The 25,229-nt window shown below is 44.1% G+C and overlaps 1 protein-coding gene across 2 annotated transcripts in view; it reads left to right on the top strand.

Annotated features, from left to right (window-relative positions):
• Nucleotides 1–7,292: 7,292 nt before the first annotated feature.
• Nucleotides 7,293–25,229, top strand: part of PHLDB3 (pleckstrin homology like domain family B member 3) — a 78,239-nt gene continuing 60,302 nt past the window's right edge. For both annotated transcript variants that reach the window (XM_075327495.1, XM_075327494.1), the window contains exon 1: nucleotides 7,293–7,412. The gene's annotated coding sequence lies outside the window, so the exon portion shown is untranslated. The remainder of the gene's footprint in view (nucleotides 7,413–25,229) is intronic.

Below are 25,229 nucleotides of genomic sequence, written 5' to 3'. Positions count from 1 at the left end.
GGGGCAGTATTATAGTAGTTATATTCTTGTACATAGGGGGCAGTATTATAGTAGTTATATTCTTGTACATAGGGGCAGTATTATAGTAGTTATATTCTTGTACATAGGGGCAGTATTATAGTAGTTATATTCTTGTACATAGGGGGCAGTATTATAGTAGTTATATTCTTGTACATAGGGGCAGTATTATAGTAGTTATATTCTTGTACATAGGGGGCAGTATTATAGTAGTTATCTTCCTAAATGCATCTGAGTAGTCTGGACAGTTTCCAGTCAGTTTTATAGATACACACCCTCAGACCATGGCATGGAAACCAGTTGACGCTCTGATGTTATCTGTTATCAGCTGGTGTGCAGCTCGTGAACAGGTAAATATACAGACGATCCCATGACCTTGTTATGAAGATCAGATGTGACATAACAAGGATATGTGGTGTCAGGTGGAAGATGTGATGAGGATGTGGTGTGTTCCCACAATAACCTGGATGCCCATGTGTCTATAAGTGACCAGGGCATATCGGGGGATCAGTAGTGATCTATAGCTGACAGATGTGAGAGCAATGATCAGGGGAGCCCAGGGGCTCAGTGGTTATCTATAGTTGACAGATGTGAGTGTGGTGATTAGGGCAGCCTAGGGTCACAGTGGTGATCTATAGGTGGCAGATATGTGAGCAGTGATCAGGGCAGCCCGGGGGCTCATTGGTGATCTATAGGTGACAGATGTGAGAGTGGTGATCATGGCAGCCCGGGGGCTCAGTGGTGATCTAGAGGTGACATATTAGAGCACTAATTAGGGCAGTTCGCTGGCTCAGTGGGGATCTATAGGTGACAGAGGATAGAACGTTGATCATGGCAGCCTGGGGACTCAGTGGTTATCTATAGGTGACAGATGTGTGAGCAGTGATCAGGGCAGTCCGGGGGCTCAGTGGTGATCTATTGGTGACAAAGGTTAGAGCGGTGATTAGGGCAGCCTGGCAGCTCAGTAGTGATCTATAGGTGACCGAGGTTAGAACAGTGATCAGGGCAGCCTGGCAGCTCAGTGGTTATCTATAGGTGACAGATGTGAGAGGGGTGATCTTTGCAGCCCGGGGGCTCAGTGGTTAGCATTATTGCAGTGCTGGGGTCCTGAGTTTGATTCCCACTCCTCTGTGTTTGTTTTTTTTTTCTTCTCCTGGATGATATGCCACCCCCAGAGCTGTCTGATAGCGGCGTACTCCACTTTCCCTATGCACGCTCGCCCTACATGTCATCACGTTTAGTCTTGTAGACGGTGCCACAAGTCCACGTTGGCGAGCAGTTGTCTCTCTATGGCAGCTGCTTTTCCATAAGTGGTAAAGTCCAGTTGTAGATGGCGGCCATGGGGTGAGTGGCCTCCCGGCTGACTGTACTGCATTCCCAGGGCAGCTGCCGGGTCATATGTCCAAATTATAGGTCATTAAGGCCAGTGCACTGATGGGCAGCATACAGCTGCTCATTAGTGGCTGACATAGGAAAGACTGCCTATAATGGGGCAGCCCCATGAACACATGTAGAATTCTGGTCTGGATATTGACATTAATACTGGGACGTGAGCAGCAGGGGGCGCCGTTTATCCCTGTGCTTCCATCACGGGTGTACGTGCAGATGCCGCTCATTGCGTCTGTGCTGCTATTTTTATATTTGCTGGGAAAGATAAGAGCGGAATGGTACGTGTAGCCGGGCGATAACACAGACGCGGGGCGTGCTGGCGGAGATTGTCAGTCCGGGTGTTGACAGATGCGGCTGCACAGATTGGTGGATGTGCTGATTTATGCAGGGTCTTATTATGGGGGGGGGGTGACATTTCTATACATATATAGAGCTGATAGGTGTGGGTCCTACCTCTGGGGTCCTATGACGTAGACACAAAAGGACCCCTATGCAAGAAGAATATATGGGTCTTTTGCAGCTGTAGCGCTCATAAAATTGCAAAATTGCACCTGCTTTGGAGGTAGAAATGGGCCCCTGTGCAAGAAGAATAGAAGAATATATGGGCCAGTCACGGAGTCCTTCTCCGATATCACACAATCAACAGAGGAAGAGATTGATGAACAATTCAAACATTTATTCCAAGCAAAATCAGACGGTCCATAAAATAATCCACCACACAGAGGGTAAAATAGTCCAGAAACACGGATATAGTCCAGTAAGCGATAAATGTTCAGATCTCTCTGGGGAACCTCTGCTTCTCCCACAGAGGATGAATCTTCCTGATTCTCTCTTGAAGTTCTCAGACAGACAGAATAATCCCCCAGGTAAACAGAGAGTTTGGGTGGATTCCAGGCTGCCCTCACCCACACCTAGGGACAGAAGCACTGCAGGGGGTTATTAAACTGCACACAGGACAAATAATACATAGAACGGACAAAGCCTCCCTCCTAAAATACCAACCTACACAAAATGATACATAACCCACAATATCCCATCATCATAGGGCCCTTTGTAGCCCAAGAGGTCATAAAAATGCAAAAATCCAACTGCCTTGGAGGTAGAAATGGGCCCCGTTACCTCTTGGGCCCCTGTGCAAAAAGAATATATGGGTCTGTCAAGGGGTCCTTCTCCGATATCACACAATCAACAGAGCGAGAGATTGATAAACAATCCAAACATTTATTCCAAGCAAAATCAGACAGTCCTTAAAATAATCCACCACACAGAGGGTAAAATAGTTCAGAAACACGGATATAGTCCAGTAAGCGATAAATGTCCCGATCTCTCTGGGGAGCATCAGCTTCTCCCACAGAGGATGAATCTTCCTGCTTCTCTCTTGAAGTTCTCAGACAGACTGACTAATCCCCCAAGTAAACAGAGAGTTTGGGTGGATCCCAGAACCCCCTACCCCACACCTAGGGATAGAAGCATTGCAGGGGGTTATTAACCTGCAGACAGGACAAATAATACATAGAATGGACAGTGCTTCATGTCTAAAATACGAACCTACACAAAATGATACAAAACCCACCATCATAGTGCCATTTGTAGCCCAAGAGGTCATAAAAATGCAAAAATCCAACTGCCTTGGAGATAGAAATGGGCCCCGTTACCTCTTGTGCCCCTGTGCAAGAAGAATATATGGGCCAGTCACAGAGTCCTTCTCAGATATCACACAATCAACAGAGCGAGAGATTGATGAACAATTCAAACATTTATTCCAACCAAAATCAGACGGTCCTTAAAATAATACACCATAAAAAGGGTAAAATAGTCCAGAAACACAGATATAGTCCAGTAAGCGATAAATGTCCAAGTCTCTCTGGGGAGCCTCAGCTTCTCCCACAGAGGATAAATCTTCCTGCTTCTCTCTTGAAATTCTCAGATAGACTGACTAATCCCCCTCGTAAACAGAGAGGCCCCCCTCCCCCACACCTGGGGACAGAAGCACTGCAGGGGGTTATTAACCCTAGAACGCATACCTGGGGCCTCACAGGCCTGCTAGGTCATTTGTTTTCTATGGTAGATTGAATTGCTTGCGCGTTCTAGGGTTAACCTGCAGACCGGAAAAATAATACATAGAATGGACAGAGCACCACGCCTAACATATGAACCTACACAAAATGATACACAACCCACAATATCCCACCACCACAAGGCCCTTTGTAGCCCAAGAGGTCATACAAATGCAAAAAAACAACTGCATTGGAGGTAGAAATGGGCCCCGTTACATCTTGGGCCCCTGTGCAAAAAGAATATATGGGCCTGTCACGGGGTTCTTCTCCGATATCCCAAAATCAACAGAGCGACAGATTGATGAACAATCCAAACATTTATTCCAAGCAAAATCAGATGGTCCTTAAAATAATCTACCACACAGAGGGTAAAATAGTCCAGAAACACAGATATAGTCCAGTAAGTGATAAATGTCCAAGTCTCTCTGGGGAACCTCAGCTTCTCTCACAGAGGATAAATCTTCCCGCTTCTCTCTTAGTTCTCAGACAGACTGACTAATCCCCCAGGTAAACAGAGAGCTTGGGTGGATCCCAGGCCCCCCTCCCCAACACCTAGGGACAGAAGCACTGCAGGGGGTTATTAACCTGTGGACCGGACAAATAATACATAGAATGGACAGAGCACCATACCTAACATATGAACCTACACAAAATGAAAAACAACCCACAATATCCAAGAAGTGTAGCAATCGCATGTCGCACCTTTCATCAGTGTCGGACCCTAACCCATATGAAGGTGAGGGCCGTCCTGAAGGCCCTTTTACGCTCAGTGGAATGAGGGCTCCTGAAATGATCCATAACTGTAAACATGGCGGTCATTAGCCGAATATTGGATGATTTTAAGCAAGGGGGTCATTAGTTGATTATTGGATAATTTTTGGACCGGCCTAAAATTAATTGTTGTTGGCAGCAGATCCCTTGTAATTAGATGTGCTGATGTTTTGTGACTCCTTCAATCACTGATCGGCCCTGATTTTGGCCAGAAGCTCATTTACATGATGCCCGAAAGGTTTGTTTCAATTAACGAGTTGAGTTATTTCCGTTCCACAGGATTGGTGATAATTAGGTTATTACTTGGGGGTCCCACTGGGGATCCGGACAACAAGGCTCCGAAGTCCTCAGCTTTGGGACTGGAAAGTACAACTATGAGCCTTCCCAAGAAGAATGAATTAAGAGGTGGCCGACCATTGCTCCATTCATGGTCCTAGTAGTGTGACCTGTGGATAGGTGATATTTGGTGAAGTTGGGACAAAAATGTCCAAATATAGGTCTATGGAGGGTTACTGAGGCTTTGACCATTGAGAGCCCCAACATTCCTGGGGTTGGGGGTCAGGAACCCTGAGAATGGGTCTCTTCATTGACTATGGGACTGCAGGAGAACTGAGCTCTGTCCTCCACTCTCTCCATCAGCTTCATTGACAATGAATGGAGCAGATGCTGAGCATGCCACCTCTGCTCATTTGGATAGGAAAGAACTTGCTTTTTTGGGGGAGGGGTGTAAGGAATAACCCTGAATTTTAAAAGGCATAGCCCCTTTAACTATACTGTTCAAAAAATAAAGGGAAGATTTAAACAACAAAATGGTATTTTAATGTTCCCTTTATTTTTTTGAGCAGTATATACACCAATGCAGGAGATTAGAAGCTCTGTCTAAAAAATATTTAAATAAATAAAAGAAGGTTTAGGATAAATAAAATAAAAAAAAAACAAACAAAAACACCCCAACAAATAAATAAAATAACGTAAATAGATAAAAGATTTAGGATAAACACATAAATTAAAAAAATAAAATGAAAAAAAAAATAAACAAGATTTACAACAAATTAATAAAATAAATAAAAAATACACAAATAAATACTAAAAGATTTACAATAAACAAACAAAATCAAAAAAATATGGCAAAAAATAAAAGGTTCAGAATAAATAAAAAACAAAATAAATAAAAAATATGGAAAATAACTAAAATATAAGATTGTAGAATAAAACAAAATAAAAAAATAAAATAAAATATTTAGAATAAAAAAATAAAAAGTATGCAAAATAAATAAAAAATTCAGAGTAAATAAATAAAATGAATAAAAAAATATGCAAAATAAATAAGAGATTTAAAATAAGGAAACAAATAAATAAATAAAAAAATATGCAAATAAATAAATAAAATACTTAAAATAAAAATATGATAAAAATATGAATGTTTGTTTATATATGAACCTCTTAATTGTAAAACGCTGTGGAATATGTTGGCGCTATAGAAATAATGATTATTATAACTAAAATAAATAAAAAAATACACAAAACCCCCCAAAAGATTTAGAATAAATAAAATTATGCAAATAAATAAAATATTTTGAATAAATAAAAAATACCAAAGAATAAATATAAGATTTAGAATAAATAAATAAAAAATACACAAAAAATAATTTAGAATAAATAAAAGAAAAATAAGCAAAAAAATAACAAAATGTATAAAAAATATGCAAAAATAAATAAGCTATATAATGAATAAATAAAAAATATGCAAAAAATTAACAAAAGATTTAGAACAAATAAATAAAATAAAGAAAAATACGCAAAAAAAAATAAAATTAATAAAACAATATGCAAAAATAAATAAAAGATTTAGAATAAATAAATAAAAAAGCAAAAAAATAAACAAAAGATTAAAAATAAATAAAACATGCAAAAAAAATAAAAGATTAGAATAAATAAATAAAATAAAGAAAAATATGCAAAAAAATAAGATGAATAAAAATATGCAAAAATAAAAGATTTAGAATAAATAAAAAATGCAAAAAAATAAACAAAAGATTTAGAATAAATAAATATAAAATATGCAAAAAATAAACAAAAGATTTAGAATAAATAAAATAAAAAAATAGGCAAAAAAATAAAATGAATAAAAAATATGCAAAAATAAATAAAATATTAAAAAAAAATAAAACATATGTAAAAAATAAACAAAAGATTTAGAATAAATAATAAATAAAATAAAAAAAATAGGCAAAAAAATAAAACATATGCAAAAAAATAAATAAATCATTTAGAATAAATAAAACATGCAAAAAAATAAACAAAAGATTTAGACTAAATAAAACATGCAAAAAAATAAACAAAAGATTTAGAATAAATAAAAAAATATACAAAAACATAAAAGATTTAGATTAAAATAAAGAAAAATAGACAAAAAATAAAATGAATAAAAATATGCAAAAATAAAAGATATATAATATATAAATAAAAATATGCAAACAAATAAAAGATTTAGAATAAATAAAATAAAGAAAGATAGGCAAAAAAATGAATAAAAAATATGCAAAAAATAAATACAAAACTTAGAATGAATTGAAAAATATGCAGCAAAATAAACAAAAGATTTAGAAGAAAAATAAACAAAAAATAAATAAAATAAAGAACAATATGCAGAAAAAAAAATAAAAAAAAGTATGCTATAGGATGGATAAATGGGAATATTCACATCCAGCAATGAATGTGGCCACTATCTGTACACAACTATTATGGGACAGATTTCTATAGGTTGGATCCTGTTGCGGGATGATGGTCTATGGCAGCCCCCAAATCTCTTCTCCATCCTCACTGTCCTGGTAGAAACTAGTTTCTATGCAATACAATGAAAAAAAAAAGAGGTGAAACTGTAAAATCCACAGAAATCTCCTATACAAAAGCTTTGTTTTGCAAGAGATAAGGGGATTGTAAGAGAAGTGAGAGAAGGAGGAGGTGAGAGCAGAGGGGGCAGAGCAGGAGGGAAGGATTAGGTGAATGAGAGGAGTGTCAGAGCTGTGAATCATTAGCGGTGTCAGTGCACAGTGCTGCACACGAGCAGTGCCGGAGACAGGGCTGTGCGGCGGCTGCACTGTGTAACCTCTGCGCCTGCCGGTTCTGCTGCTGCTGACCCTTGGACACTTTGCCCTTGGATCCCGCTGGAGTAAGGTAAGTGCAGAGAAGCTCAGGAACCTACAGGACCTGGAGTTACAAGAAGTTATCCATCATGGGAAGGGGATTACAGGGGCTCCAGCCTGCGGAGAAACTGCAGCTCTCATCCGGGCTGCTCCAGTGGAAAAGCCACAAACTGGAGACCACCCGGGGACGTCAGGTGGGAGATGTCTACATTAGAAGGACATGGACTGCGTTTTCCCCTACAATCGGCACCATACGACCAGCGGGACGATCGTCCTTATAGCAGAGCAGTTCTGAGGGTGGCTGTGAACTTTCATCTCCAGTCCTTCAAGTATGGAGAGAGCAATACTATATATCCATCCTTCTATCCCTCTATTTATCCATACATATCTATCTATCTATCTATCTATCCCTCTATCTATCTATCTATCTATCCCTCTATCTATCTATCTATCTATCCCTCTATCTATCTATCTATCTATCTATCTATCCCTCTATCTATCCCTCTATCTATCTATCTATCTATCTATCTATCTATCTATCTATCTATCCCTCTATCTATCTATCTATCTATCCCTCTATCTATCCCTCTATCTATCCCTCTATCTATCTATTTATCTATCTATCTATCCCTCTATCTATCCCTCTATCTATCTATCTATCTATCTATCCCTCTATCTATCTATCCCTCTATCTATCTATCCCTCTATCTATCCCTCTATCTATCTATCCCTCTATCTATCTATCCCTCTATCTATCTATCCCTCTATCCATCTATCCCTCTATCTATCTATCTATCTATCCCTCTATCTATCTATCTATCTATCCCTCTATCTATCTATCTATCTATCTATCTATCTATCTATCCCTCTATCTATCCCTCTATCTATCTATCCCTCTATCTATCCCTCTATCTATCTATCCCTCTATCTATCTATCCCTCTATCTATCTATCTATCTAGCCCTCTATCTATCTATCTATCTATCCCTCTATCTATCTATCTATCTATCCCTCTATCTATCTATCTATCTATCCCTCTATCTATCTATCTATCTATCCCTCTATCTATCTATCCCTCTATCTATCCCTCTATCTATCCCTCTATCTATCTATCCCTCTATCTATCTATCCCTCTATCTATCTATCTATCTATCCCTCTATCTATCTATCTATCTATCCCTCTATCTATCTATCTATCTATCTATCTATCTATCCCTCTATCTATCCCTCTATCTATCTATCCCTCTATCTATCCCTCTATCTATCCCTCTATCTATCTATCCCTCTATCTATCTATCCCTCTATCTATCTATCTATCTAGCCCTCTATCTATCTATCTATCTATCCCTCTATCTATCTATCTATCTATCCCTCTATCTATCTATCTATCTATCCCTCTATCTATCTATCTATCTATCCCTCTATCTATCCCTCTATCTATCTATCTATCTATATATCCCTCTATCTATCCCTCTATCTATCTATCTATCTATCTATCCCTCTATCTATCCCTCTATCTATCCCTCTATCTATCTATTTATCTATCTATCTATCCCTCTATCTATCCCTCTATCTATCTATCTATCTATCCCTCTATCTATCTATCTATCCCTCTATCTATCTATCCCTCTATCTATCTATCCCTCTATCTATCTATCCCTCTATCTATCCCTCTATCTATCTATCCCTCTATCTATCTATCCCTCTATCTATCTATCCCTCTATCCATCTATCCCTCTATCTATCTATCTATCCCTCTATCTATCTATCTATCTATCTATCCCTCTATCTATCTATCTATCTATCTATCCCTCTATCTATCTCTCTATCTATCTATCCCTCTATCTATCTATCCCTCTAGCTATCCCTCTATCCATCTATCTATCTATCCATATATTATCTATCTATCGAACCCTCTATCTGTGTCATCATCCTTTTTGTTTTTTCTTTTTCTTTCCTTCATTTTATATTTACATACTATGCATTTTCATACAGGTTTTGAGTTACATTTTTTATACCAGTGCCGGTATCTATATTTTCAGTTATACTTATATGGGCGTTTTCATAGCAAGTCCTGACTTTCCGAGCTCTTCTAGCAGCATTTCTAGATATTTTTGGTCACTGAGAAACTTTCAGGGAGTTTCCATGCAAATCCTCGTCATCATCAGTCCAATCTATGGAACTCGCTATCAAACGATCTATGGAACCCTCTATTGAATGATCTATTGAACGATCTATGGAACCCTCTATCGAACCCCTCTATCAATCTGTTGAACCCCTCCATTGATCTATCAAACCCCTGTATCGATCTAGGGAACCCTCTATCGATCTATGGAACCCTCTATGGAACCCTCTATCGCTCTATGGAACCCTCTATCGATCTATGGAACCCTCTATGGAACCCTCTATGGAACCCACTATCGCTCTATGGAACCCTCTATCGCTCTATGGAACCCTCTATCGATCTGTCGAACCCCTCTATCGATCTGTCGAACCCCTCTATCGATCTGTCGAACCCCTCTATCGATCTGTCGAACCCCTCTATCGATCTGTCGAACCCCTCTATCGATCTGTCGAACCCCTCTATCGATCTGTCGAACCCCTCTATCGATCTGTCGAACCCCTCTATCGATCTGCCGAACCCCTCTATCGATCTGCCGAACCCCTCCATTGCTCTGCCGAACCCCTCCATTGCTCTGCCGAACCCCTCCATTGCTCTGTCGAACCCCTCCATTGCTCTGCCGAACCCCTCCATTGCTCTGTCGAACCCCTCCATTGATCTATCGAACCCCTCCAACTATCTATGAAACCCTCTATTGCTCTAGGGAACCCTTTATCAATTTAGGGAACCCTGTATCAATCTATGGAACCCTCTATCGCTCTAGGGAACCCTCTATCGATTTATAGAACCCTCTATCGATTTATAGAACCCTCTATCGATTTATAGAACCCTCTATCGATTTATAGAACCCTCTATCGATTTATAGAACCCTCTATCGATTTATAGAACCCTCTATCGATCTACGGAACCCTCTATCGATCTACGGAACCCTCTATCGATCTGTCGAACTCCTCTATCGATCTGTCGAACCCCTCCATTGATCTATCGAACCCCTCCAACTATCTATGGAACCCTCTATCGCTCTATGGAACCCTCTATCGCTCTATGGAACCCTCTATCGCTCTATGGAACCCTCTATCGCTCTATGGAACCCTCTATCGCTCTATGGAACCCTCTATCGCTCTATGGAACCCTCTATCGCTCTATGGAACCCTCTATCGATCTGTGGAACCCTCTATCGCTCTATGGAACCCTCTATCAATCTATGAACCCCTCTATCGATCTGTCGAACCCCTCTATCGATCTGTCGAACCCCTCTATTGCTCTGTCGAACCCCTCCATTGCTCTGTCGAACCCCTCCATTGCTCTGTCGAACCCCTCCATTGATCTATCGAACCCCTCCATTGATCTATCGAACCCCTCCAACTATCTATGAAACCCTCTATTGCTCTAGGGAACCCTTTATCAATTTAGGGAACCCTGTATCAATCTATGGAACCCTCTCGCTCTAGGGAACCCTCTATCGATTTATAGAACCCTCTATCGATTTATAGAACCCTCTATCGATTTATAGAACCCTCTATCGATTTATAGAACCCTCTATCGATTTATAGAACCCTCTATCGATTTATAGAACCCTCTATCGATTTATAGAACCCTCTATCGATTTATAGAACCCTCTATCGATCTACGGAACCCTCTATCGATCTACGGAACCCTCTATCGATCTACGGAACCCTCTATCGATCTGTCAAACCCCTCTATCGATCTGTCGAACCCCTCTATCGATCTGTCAAACCCCTCTATCGATCTGTCGAACCCCTCTATCGATCTGTCGAACCCCTCTATCGATCTGTCGAACCCCTCTATCGATCTGTCGAACCCCTCTATCGATCTGTCGAACCCCTCTATCGGTCTGTCGGACCCCTCTATCGATCTGTCGAACCCCTCTATCGATCTGTCGAACCCCTCTATCGATCTGTCGAACCCCTCTATCGATCTGTCGGACCCCTCTATCGATCTGTCGAACCCCTCTATCGATCTGTTGAACCCCTCTATCGATCTGTCGGACCCCTCTATCGATCTGTCGAACCCCTCTATCGATCTGTCGAACCCCTCTATCGATCTACGGAACCCTCTATCGATCTACGGAACCCTCTATCGATCTACGGAACCCTCTATCGATCTACGGAACCCTCTATCGATCCATGGAACCCTCTATCGAACTATTGTATTGACATCTATCTATGTATCTATTTTGGGTCTTCAGTTGCTATTAATTCAGACGTCCATTTCTCATAAACGCATTCTACGCGTTTTTCATAAGCTCCTTATAGTCTATGGAGTTGTTCATACGTCCGTGTTTTCTTTATAGACCAAGTGTCTACAAAAAGAAAAAAAAAAAGACCAGAGACATGTTGTTTTTTCGATTTGAGTTATGGTTCCGTGAAAAAAAGTGGACAGCGCACGGACGCAAGTTGTAATCTACTGTTTATCACAATGTAATGGGTAGGAGAAGCTCGGAAACTTTTTGTATAGGAGAAATATGAATGACGTTGTACGGATTGTAATAAGAGACGCGTGGACCAAAATGGATGAAAATTGGTGCAGCAGAAGGTTGAAAGTGATGAGATGATTGTTTCCTCTTAAGATCATTCATGTTGCTCAGATTTGGTGTATTTCCTTGCGCTATATCCTTGGAGTTGTCTAGCATTATATTGTACAGTATTGGTGACAACCAAACCACCCACTCAGCTGTCACTCAGCTTTCCAAGACCCCTGAATGGATAACAGGTCAAGTTACGTAGTAATAACGTCTTTATCCAGGGTAATAGGGTGCAGTATATAAAATGGGGCAATAAGCAATGTAGAGATCCTCACATTTTCCTTAATTCCAGCCCTCATAATCCCACCATATACTGCAAAAATAATACTGTTATTAGCAACCCGTATAATACCATCACATAGTGCTTAAATAGTATCACTATCAACTCACATAATACCATGATGATACTGCTATTAAGAAGCCACCATATAGTACCATGATAATTCTCCTTACTAACAACCCACATAAAACCGCCATATAGTGCCAAGTAGACTTGCTGCGACTTTATTCGTGTGTCTGATTCCACTGGCTCCTGGACAGATGAAGAACCGACTCTTACCTGCCAGCATCTGCAGCTCTTCTTTTGATTGGTCTGCCTGGCATGACATCCCATGTGCCACGCACCAGGATGGCTAACCAAAGGAAGAGCCACAGACGCTAACCGGTAAGAATTGATAATCCCTATCCCTTCCAGCAGCCACAGACCACTGTTGTGCCGCTAGTTTGGGGTTGTGCAAATCAATTCGTACCAACTCTATTGCCTAGCTAATATCAATTAAATACTCAAAATAATACCGCCATATAGTGCCAAGATAATACTACTTAACTACTCACATAATACCTTCAATAAGTGCCAGGATGATTCTGCTCTTAACAACCCTCATAATACCACCACATAATGCCATTAGCAACTCACATAATACCACTATATATCGTTAAGATAATACTGCAGTTACAAACCCACATAATACCGCCACATAGTGCCCAAATATCCATTTCCATTGTTTCCAGACTGCCCACATATTCTTACCACATACTTCCCACATGATGCTGCCATTCATTTTACCGCCATATGCAGCTAAATACTAGTACACTGTTGCTTCTCATTTTCATGGTGGCCCTATGCAATTGCCCACTTTGCCACCATTAAAATCGGTCCTTAAAGGGCCAGGTGCCCCATTTTGTTCATATACAGTACAAGCAGATGTGGAGTTGCAGCCACGTATAATTGCGCTCCTGTAATCAGTAATTCCTCCGCCATTGTTCTCAGTGATATGTTTAGATGCAGCGTCCATATGTTTACTGGTAAATTGCAAGAGGGGTCGGCCATATTGACTTTAATCAAGAAGGGGGCCCTGAATAAGGGCATTCATCATGACACACAAGGCACAGTGAACACACGGCGACTGCGTAATGGCCCCAACTGAAATCTACCTTTGATCCGATGTTCCAGCGAGTCTGGCATTCATTAGCCCGGGGACTGGGTTACACTTGACGGGACTAGGAAAGGAAATGAGACAATATGGCACTACATTTTCTGACCGAACACGATAATTCAGAAAAAGCAGAACTCCGACCTCCCTCTCCTACCCTTATTGAGGCCCTCAACAGATCTTTATTGTTACCTTCCCTTTGTAAAGAAATAAAGAAGTTGTGATGCAGTGTAAAGCATGGTGGAGTGACAAGCACCAGTATTGTAAAGCGTCATTTGGGTCTGATTGTGTTTAGGGTTTTGTTGTCCCATTGTATAACGTTACCCCTAATTGCCGCGGTCCTGCATTATGTGGAGTATTGGACATATGGCGTCTTTGTGAGACCTCGACACCTATAAAGACATCAGGTCACAGGTGAAGTGACGCTTCACAGCTGCGCACCATGTCTGAGGGCGTTGGGAGCGTAAACCCGAGCTGTTGTGCCATATCTGATTACCGCTGTGGTCTCACACTTACTCCGTGACCTCTAAATAAGTCTAAAACCATTTTATTGCTCAAAGTCAGCTCAAAATAACCAAAAAATCCTTAAATAACCCCAACCGTTTTGGGTATACAGCTCGTATGCACACCTATGTGTCGCCATGGTTACGGACTACAAATACAATGTATTTATTCCTTTCCCCCTACCTAGGTTTTTCAGGCCTCTAAATGTTAATTGTACCCCGTACTATAATAACAACTTTCCCCAAAACGGATAGAACAGCATTAAATTTGACAAATTACTAGGCCTCATTTATCAAAACTGCCTTAGTTGCCCATACCAACCAAACAGAGCTCAGTTTACATTTATCCAGAGCAGTTTAAGAAATGAAAGCTGAGCTCTGATTGGTTGCTAGGGGAAGCAAAGACATTGATAACAAAAACTGTGACAAAAACTGTCCAATCAGACCTAGGCTTTCATTTATCAATGTAAACGTTAAATCAAACTAGGCTTCAATTATCAAACTAGGCCTCAATTATGGTCTCAGTAGCTCATAACAACCAACCATAGCTCAGTTTACTTTTATTTATCAATGTAAACATTAAATCAAACTAGGCTTCAATTATCAAACTAGGCCTCAATTATGGTCTCAGTAGCTCATAACAACCAATCATAGCTCAGTTTACTTTCATTTATCAATGTAAACATGAAATCAAACTAGGCTTCAATTATCAAACTAGGCCTCAATTATGGTCTCAGGAGCCCATGGCAACCAATCATAGCTCAGTTTACATTTTTCCATAGCAGATTAAGAAATGAAAGCTGATCTCTGATTGGTTGCCATAGGACCAGTGAAGACAACCTTGTTATCAGATATGTCTGGGAGACAAAACTGTCCAATCAGAGCTCAGCTTTCATTTCTTAAACCACTCTGGAAAAATCAAAGCTGAGCTATGATTGGTTGCTATGGGCTACTGAGATCATAATTGAGGCCTAGTTTCATAATTGAAGCCTAGTTTGATTTAATGTTTACATTTAGATATACTAAGCCAATAAATGAAACTTCCGCCATCTTGAAAGTCACCATAGTGAATATGCCACTTGTGACCCTGCACATTGAGGCAATCAGGCGTTTTGCAAGGTTTCTTCCGCCGGTTACTGGCTAGTACTTAGTACTTCTAGGCAGCTCCGGCGTCTTTTGTTATGGTCTTGCTGGGCTGTTTCCCCTCTTTTTATCAATGCGCCCTTCCTTGCAGTAAATCACAATGGAAGCTTTCAGCTCAGGCCACATGAATGGCCAAGTGTGAAATTGTGTGAAGGGAAAAAAAAGGGGCAAAGTAACGGAGCCTCAGTGCCATGCTGTTACCAGGACATAAAACATTCCCATAAAAGTCACTTTTTTTGTGCACTTGATGTTTTTTTTAAATCTTTTTATGTTGAACCATCTGGAATATTGTGTGAGGGGAGACGGATGGGAACGCTATACGAGCCTGTCACTAAACCCCCCACTCACAATCTGCTTAGTTTTCAGTCACAAGCTTGTTAAGTTTGGCAGGAATCCACTTGCTTTTGTTTGGGTTGCTGACATATGGCACAGTGGTGGCCATTACACCTGGGGGGGAGGCGAGTATCACAGTGGAGTCAGAATCCCAGTCATGAGTGTTCATCCAGACTGATATATTCATGCAACTTTTTAAGATACCTGTGGTTCCACTTTTCAAGATCTCTGCTTGCTGTCAGTGACTGGAGCATGATTAGTAGTGATGAGTGGGCACTAGTACCATGCTTGGGTGCTCGGTAGTTGTAACTAGTGATGAGCGGGCACTACCATGCTCAGGTGTTCGGTACTCGTAATAGTGATAACAGGGCACTACCATGCTCAGGTGCTCAGTACTCGTAACTAGTGATGTTCGGGCACTACCATGCTCAGGTGCTCAGTACTCGTAACTAGTGATGTTCGGGCACTACCATGCTCGGTTGCTCAGTACTTGTAACTAGTGCTGAGCGGGCACTACCATGCACGGGTGCTCAGTACTCGTGACTAGTGATGAATGAGCACTACCATGCTCAGTTGTTCGGTACTCGTAACTAGTGCTGAGTGGGCACTACCATGCTCGGGTGCTCGGTACTTGTAACTAGTGATGAACGGGCACTACCATGCTCGGGTGCTCAGTTTCTCATAACTAGCGATGAGCGAGCACTACCATGCTCGGGTGCTCAGTACTCATAAGAAGCAGTTGGATGCTCAAGTACCCGAGTATAATAGTAGTCAATCGGGAACTCCAACATTTTGCCTGAAGATTTCCCAGATTAATGCTCAAGTTTCCCATTAACTTCCATTATACTTGGGTACTCGAGTTGAGCACCCGAGCATGGTAGTACTCGCTCATCACTAGTTGCGAATACCGAGCACCGGAGCATGGTAGTGCCCGCTCATCACTAGTTACGAGTACTGAGCACCCGAGCATGGTAGTGCTCACTCATCACTAGTTACGAGTACTGAGCACCCGAGCATGGTAGTGCCCGCTCATCACTAGTTACGAGTACCGAGCATGGTAGTGCCCGCTCATCACTAGTTACGAGTACTGAGCACCCGAGCATGGTAGTGCCCGCTCATCACTAGTTACAAGTACTGAGCACCCGAGTATGGTAGTGGCCGCTCATCACTAGTTACGAATACTGAGCACTGGAGCATGGTAGTGCCCGCTCATCACTAGTTACGAGTACTGAGCACCCGAGCATGGTAGTGCTCACATATCACTAGTTACGAGTATCGAGCACCCGAGCATGGTAGTGCTCGCTCATCACTAGTTACGAGTACTGAGCACCCGAGCATGGTAGTGCCCGCTCATCACTAGTTACGAGTACTGAGCACCCGAGCATGGTAGTGTCCGCTCATCATTAGTTACGAGTACTGAGCACCCGAGCATGGTAGTGCTCACATATCACTAGTTACGAGTATCGAGCACCCGAGCATGGTAGTGCCCGCTCATCACTAGTTACGAGTTTCATAAGCACTTTATAATTTTAATGATATAAGAATTTGATTCATCCCCTTTAAGACCTGTCACTTGCCATAAATATGTAGATCTCGATTTATCACGACTGGTCTGCTGGGAGTAAGACACATCCAATTCATTAGGAGGTGTGCATATATTTCAGCTGCTGAGCGCCACCACAAGGAATGTATGCCAGTTAGGGACCAGACAACATTTCTGTCTTAATTTACGGCACTTTTTGGCATAGATTAGGATGAATTCGTCAGCCATGTCCTGTCGTGCCCTCTCCTAGCTAAAAAATAAAGAGCACTTTTGATTTTGCACAAAATTCGTAAATCAAGCGCTCTACTAAACTAAAGTTTTAGTGAAGACGAGCCAAAAGAACAAAAAAGTGACTTTAAAATAAATGCAAATGATGAATGGAGTCATACGCAAAGGTAAGGGCAGGGAAATCAGGTGCGGCTCCTCCATCCCCTCCTATTCAAATCATTGTCAGGAATCGTCGCCCTCCCCGCTCTTGTCTTACAGATACGTGCTGAACCTGTTTGGAAACGCTTCGTCAAATGATTTAAAAATGTCTCCTCCTCTTGGCACATGATGAACAGTTATCACGGACGTGCAGGCTGGTGGTTAAACCGTCACTTAGCAGGAGATGAGCCCCTGCAGGCCTGCGCCGACACCACCCTGTGACTTACAACATCTGTAATGTGCCCAAAACATTCTTCTCTTTTTTACATATATATATGTTCGGTTGGGTGGGCATAGGCAGAATTATTTTTTTTTTAGCCCCTTCTCCCCCTGGCGGTATTTTGCACTGTATTATAGTGAAGGCAAAGCAGGCAGCTGTCTAGGGGCCTCCACCGCATTGGGGCTTCAGCACTTTTCGGTTAATTCTCCAGGAAAAAATAGGATTTTTCGATGCCCACTTTTACATTAAAATCTGTATGTATTGGAGCCATCTATTACAGACGATATACTATTTGAAGCCTGCTTGTATTGAGAATATCCCACCTTGCAGTGGTGTAGCTAGAGTTCAATGGACCCTGGTGGAAAATTTGGACCTGGATCCCCCCCTTATGTTGATCAGATGTATACATTTAGCATTCTAAATCCTATAAAGACATGAGTTCCCCCCTGTTATGCAGTAATGTCCCCCATCATGTTCTAATGTCCCCCATCTTGGGCTCCTTCCTAGCATATATGTCCCCCCATCCTAACATATATGTCTCCCCATCCTCGTATATATGTCCCCTATCCTCGTATATATGTCCCCCATCCTGTTCTAATGTTCCCCGTCCTGGTATATGTATCCCCGCCCCTCATATATGTGCCCCCCCATCCTGGTATATGTGTCCCCCCATCCTGGCATATGTGTACCCCCATTCTGGTATATGTCCCCTTCCTGTTCTAATGCCCCCCCATCCTGGTATGTGTGTCCCCCCCCCATCCTGGTATGTGTGTCCCCCCCCATCCTGGTATATGTGTCCCCCCCCCCCATCCTGGTATATGTGTCCCCCCCCCCCCATCCTGGTATATGTGTCCCCCCCCCCCATCCTGGTATATGTGTCCCCCCCCCCATCCTGGTATATGTGTCCCCCCATCCTGGCATATGTGTACCCCCATTCTGGTATATGTCCCCTTCCTGTTCTAATGCCCCCCCATCCTGGTATGTGTGTCCCCCCCATCCTGGTATATGTGTCCCCCCCCCATCCTGGTATATGTGTCCCCCCCCATCCTGGTATATGTGTCCCCCCCCATCCTGGTATATGTGTCCCCCCCCCCATCCTGGTATGTGTCCCCCCCATCCTGGTATATGTGTCCCCCCCCCCATCCTGGTATATGTGTCCCCCCCCCCATCCTGGTATATGTGTCCCCCCCCCATCCTGGTATATGTGTCCCCCCATCCTGGCATATGTGTACCCCCATTCTGGTATATGTCCCCTTCCTGTTCTAATGCCCCCCCATCCTGGTATGTGTGTCCCCCCCCCCATCCTGGTATGTGTGTCCCCCCCCATCCTGGTATATGTGTCCCCCCCCCCATCCTGGTATATGTGTCCCCCCCCCCATCCTGGTATATGTGTCCCCCCCCCCATCCTGGTATATGTGTCCCCCCCATCCTGGTATATGTGTCCCCCCATCCTGGCATATGTGTACCCCCATTCTGGTATATGTCCCCTTCCTGTTCTAATGCCCCCCCATCCTGGTATGTGTGTCCCCCCCATCCTGGTATATGTGTCCCCCCCCATCCTGGTATATGTGTCCCCCCCATCCTGGTATATGTGTCCCCCCCCCCCATCCTGGTATGTGTCCCCCCCATCCTGGTATATGTGTCCCCCCCCCATCCTGGTATATGTGTCCCCCCCCCATCCTGGTATATGTGCCCCCCCCCATCCTGGTATATGTGTCCCCCCCCCCCATCCTGGTATATGTGTCCCCCCCCCCCCATCCTGGTATATGTGTCCCCCCCCCATCCTGGTATATGTGTCCCCCCCCCCATCCTGGTATATGTGTCCCCCCCCCCATCCTGGTATATGTGTCCCCCCCCCATCCTGGTATATGTGTCCCCCCCCCATCCTGGTATATGTGTCCCCCCCCCATCCTGGTATATGTGTCCCCCCCCATCCGGGTATATGTGTCCCCCCCCCATCCTGGTATATGTGTCCCCCCCCCATCCTGGTATATGTGTCCCCCCCATCCTGGTATATGTGTCCCCCCCCCATCCTGGTATATGTGTCCCCCCCATCCTGGTATATGTGTCCCCCCATCCTGGTATATGTGTCCCCCCCCATCCTGGTATATGTGTCCCCCCCCCCCATCCTGGTATATGTGTCCCCCCCCCCCCATGCTGGTATGTGTCCCCCCCCATGCTGGTATATGTGTCCCCCCCCCATCCTGGTATGTGTCCCCCCCCATCCTGGTATATGTGTCCCCCCCCATCCTGGTATATATGTGTCCCCCCCATCCTGGTATATATGTGTCCCCCCCTATCCTTTTAGATTTGTCCCCCCTATTTTTTTATATGTGTCCCCCCTATCCTTTTGTATGTGTCCCCCCTATCCTTTTGTATGTGTCCCCCCCTATCCTTTTATATGTGTCCCCCCCCATCCTGGTATATGTGCCCCCCCCCCCCATCCTGGTAAGAGTGTCACCATACTGTCCCCCTCCTGGTATCTACTGTCCCTCTCCTGGTATATATTGACCCCACCAGGGCGCAAAATTCAACCTTCTATAAGAAATGTCATGTATTAAACATGCAAAAACACACCCATGGGCGACTTCTATGGCGTACACCGCCAGGTTCCATGGCAGGGATGGTCAGCCAGCTGTCAATCATGTCAGCAACAGGTTGTGGATTATCTGAATATTTTACATCGGAGTACTACTACACCCAACATCTTCATTAACCATGGCAGCAAAAATATACATGGCCAAGATAAGTGCCGGAGCAGTGTCAGTACACACTGTGGTTTTGGTATTCTGTTCATGAACCAGGAAGCTCAGGATGAACAATATTATATTTCCGTTTACACCAGGGATTGTGAGAGGACAGAGAAATATCTACATCTCCAGAACACGGAGAGTCGGTCTTGTAAATTAGACAACGAGATTAGGAACTAAAAATGAGATAAGCTGTGGAATCAGGAAGTTAATTCAAGATAAACGGGTGGGAGGACGGGAGGGCGGGCGACATGACACGGGCGACATGAGACGGGCGATAACCGGTGTAATATACAGCTACATGGATGACCAATTAATGCACAGGTCTAAAACTTTCCAATACTTCCTTCCTCTTTCATGTTCTCAAAATTGACAACATCTCTGCTTGCTGTTGGTGAATGGAACCATTATTATTTAGGCTATGTGCACACGTTGCGTTTTTTATCACGTTTTTTTTTTCTTGCAGATATACAGGTAGAGGCTAAAAAAACTGGCACTACTGAGACAAATGTATCCAATCTAGACTGATACATTGTATCTGTGCAGTTACAAAGAACAAAAGCAATTTGTGCAGCTGCTCCATTTAGGATGTTTGTTTAGATTAGGTTACAATAGCTGCAAATCTCCCATAGGGAATAATAGGACTGCAACATTGTTTGTTTTTTGCCTCTGTATGTAAGCAATGTTTCCATCAATTGAAAGCAAGCAGAAATCCTAAAAATGGTAAAGTAATAAATAGTGATGAGTGGGCACTACCATACTCGGGTGCTCAGTACTGGTAACTAGTGATGAGCGGGCACTACCATGCTCAGGTGCTCAGTACTCGTAACTAGTGATGAGTGGGCACTACCATGCTCGGGGGCTCAGTACTGGTAACTAGTGATGAGCGGGCACTACCATGCTCGGGTGCTCAGTACTGGTAACTAGTGATGAGCGGGCACTACCATGCTCGGGTGCTCAGTACTGGTAACTAGTGATGAGCGGGCACTACCATGCTCGGGTGCTCAGTACTGGTAACTAGTGATGAGCGGGCACTACCATGCTCGGGTGCTCAGTACTGGTAACTAGTGATGAGCGGGTACTACCATGCTCGGGTGCTCAGTACTGGTAACTAGTGATGAGCGGGCACTACTATGCTCGGGTGCTCAGTACTGGTAACTAGTGATGAGCGGGCACTACTATGCTCGGGTGCTCAGTACTGGTAACTAGTGATGAGCGGGCACTACCATGCTCGGGTGCTCAGTACTGGTAACTAGTGGTGAACGGGCACTACCATGCTCGGGTGCTCATTACTGGTAACTAGTGATGAGCGGGCACTACTATGCTCGGGTGCTCAGTACTGGTAACTAGTGATGAGCGGGCACTACCATGCTCGGGGGCTCAGTATTCGTAACTAGTGATGAGCGGGCACTACCATGCTCGGGGGCTCAGTATTCGTAACTAGTGATGAGCGGGCACTACCATGCTCGGGTGCTCAGTATTCGTAACTAGTGATGAGCGGGCACTACCATGCTCGGGGGCTCAGTATTCGTAACTAGTGATGAGCGGGCACTACCATGCTCGGGGGCTCAGTATTCGTAACTAGTGATGAGCGGGCACTACCATGCTCGGGTGCTCAGTATTCGTAACTAGTGATGAGCGGGCACTACCATGCTCGGGGGCTCAGTATTCGTAACTAGTAGTTGGACTCTCAGATGGGCTAGATTCGAGTATCCGAGTATAATGGAAGTTAATGGGGAACTCGAGCATTTTTCCAGAAGATTTTTGGAAAATTTAATAAGCAAAATTGCTTCTGACATTAATGAGGGGTGTAATAACCGCGTAGGCAGTCGGTGCACTTAGTTTGCGGAACATTTTTAGCTGACGACGCGGTACATGGTGATGGTAGGCGTCAGGACTCTGCTGTAGGACATGAGTAACCAGATCTCCTGGATGTAAACCCTCTGCTTGCTGGATGTGCGTCTCCTACGTTTTGGGGAATCATTGCCTCCCTGACTCCCTCCTCTGGTATTTGGCCGGTGGTGACTCCGCGCTCTATTGTGATACACGACAATTAGTTATTTCCATGTGAATGAGGACTATTGCAGGACTTCACGCTGTGACATCATCAGTATTGGTCGGGTCATCGTGTGTATTAGAAATAGCTGGAACTATAACCATCAAGACACTACGTTCCTGAAATACTCTGGGCTGCAGGGGCTTCCGCACACTTTTGTGACATCTCGCTCGTCTTCACCATTCACCAGCACACAAGTCCCTTCTTCACTAATAAGAAAAAGTGCAGAAAAATAAACACCGCCCCTTTAAGGTCTGTACACACCTCTCCTGAAATGCTCTGTGCTGCTGGGAGCCCTCTTTTACCTTATACACTGTGCCATCATTCACCTTCCCTCTGTATGTATCAGTTTATATGTCCCTAGGGAAGGTGCTCAGGTTTCACCGTAGGTTCGGAGTGCGGTGGCATTTTATCACCTGTGTACTGTAAACAGTGCTGAATGCCAGGCTGTCGTGTCACCTTGTTGCTAGCCTTTCTTGGACGGCTTCCATACATAATATTTGCACAAACCTGCGGTATTTGGGCAGCAAGTGCAGCAGGAGGAGAGAAGGTAGTGTCCGCGTTCTGCTCATACTAAGACTCTTGATGGACGGGGTGTGTAGGCCAGGAGATGGGTGTCACCAGGAGCTGCTAGGTCAGTGTTGCCCATTTGTTTCGTATGATGATGGAGATAGAAGGTCTGGACTACTAGGTAGTACCCATGAATACCACAACCCTTCATACAGATACTGGTAGTGCCCATGACCATGGCCAGCTCTTCATAGATGGGTTGTGTAGGCCAGGAGATGGGTGTCACCAGGAGCTGCTAGGTCAGTGTTGCCCATCTGTTTCGTATGATGATGGAGGTAGAAGGTCTGGACTACTAGGTAGTACCCATGAATACCACAACCCTTCATACAGATACTGGTAGTGCCCATGACCATGGCCAGCTCTTCATAGATGGGTTGTGTAGGTCAGGAGATCAGTGTCACCAGGAGCTGCCAGGTCAGTGTTGCCCATCTGTTTCATATGATGATGGAGGTAGAAGGTCTGGACTACTAGGTAGTGCCTATAAATGCTACAACCCTTCATACAGATACTGGTAGTGCCCATGACCATGGCCAGCTCTTCATAGATGGGTTGTGTAGGCCAGGAGATCGGTGTCACCAGGAGCTGCCAGGTCAGTGTTGCCCATCTGTTTCTTATGATGATGGAGGTAGAAGGTCTGGATTGCTGGGTAGTGGTCATGAATACTACAACCCTTCATACAGATACTGATAGTGCCCATGATCATGGCCGACTCTTGATGATCGGGGTGTGTAGAGGAGGAGATCGGTGTCACCAGGAGCTGCCAGGTCAGGGGTGCCCATCCGCTTATCATGATTGGGGTAGACGGTCTGGACTACTAGGTAGTACCCATGAATACCACAACCCTTCATACAGATACTGGTAATGCCCATGATCATGGCCGACTATTGATGATCGGGGTGTGTAGGTCAGGAGATCAGTGTCACCAGGAGCTGCCAGGTCAGTGTTGCCCATCTGTTTCTTATGATGATGGAGGTAGAAGGTCTGGACTGTTGGGTAGTGCCCATGAATACCACAACCCTTCATACAGATGCTGGTAGTGCCCATGACCATGGCTGGCTCATGATGGACGGGTTGTGTAGGCCAGGAGATCCGTGTCACCAGGAGCTGCCAGGTCAGTGTTGCCCATCTGTTTCTTATGATGATGGAGGTAGAAGGTCTGGATTGCTGGGTAGTGGTCATGAATACTACAACCCTTCATACAGATACTGCACGGATAGACTGACTAGTGGAGCATCTGGGTAGTGCCCATGACCAGTGCTGGCTCCTGATGGATGGGGTGTGTAGACCAGGAGATCGATGTCATCAGGAGCTGAGAGGTCACTGTTGCCCATCCGCTTCTCATGATGACAGGGTAGAAGGTCTGGACTGCTAGGTAATGCCCACGAATACTACAACCCTTCATACAAACTGCAGGGATAGACTCACCAGTGGGATATCTGGGTAGTGCCCATGACCATGGCCATCTCTTGATGGACGGGGTGAGTAGGCCAGAAGATGAGTGTCACCAAGAGCTGCCAGGTCAGTGGTGCTCATCCGCTTCCTATGATGGGGGTGGGTAGAAGGTCAGGACTGCTGCGTAGTGCCCATGAATACAGATACTGCAGGGATAGCCTGACCAGTGAGGCATCTGGATAGTGCCCATGACCAGGGCCATGTCTTGATGGACGGGGTGTGTAGACCAGGAGAGGAGTGTCACCACGAGCTGCCAGTTAGTGGTGCCAATCCGCTTCCTAGGATGATGGTGGTAGAAGGTCTGGACTGCTGGGTAGTACCCATGAGTGCTATAACCCTTCATGAAAATACTATATGGATAGACTGACCAGTGGGGGCATCTGGGTAGTGCCCATGACCATGGCCAGCTCTTAATGGACAGGGTGTGTAGGCCAGGAGATAGGTGTCACCATGAGCTGCAAGGTCAGTGGTGCCCTTTTGCTTCCTACGATGATGGGGGTAGAAGGTCTGCACTGCTGGGTTGTGTCTATGAATACAACAACCCTTCATACAGTTATTGCAGAGATAGACTGACCAGTGGGGCATCTGGATAGTTCCATGACCAGGGCTGTCTCTTGATGGATGGGGTGTGTGGGCCAGGAGACAAGTGTGACCATGAGCTGCCAGGTCAATGTTGTCCATCTGCTTCCTATGATGATGGGGGTAGAAAATCGGGACTGCTGGGTAGTGCCCATGAATGCTACAACCCTTCAT

Source organism: Anomaloglossus baeobatrachus, chromosome 11 (assembly GCF_048569485.1).
Source record: "Anomaloglossus baeobatrachus isolate aAnoBae1 chromosome 11, aAnoBae1.hap1, whole genome shotgun sequence".
Taxonomy (NCBI): Eukaryota; Metazoa; Chordata; class Amphibia; order Anura; family Aromobatidae; genus Anomaloglossus; species Anomaloglossus baeobatrachus.
Note: the sequence above shows the minus strand (reverse complement) of the source record. Positions and strands in the feature narration are given on the sequence as shown.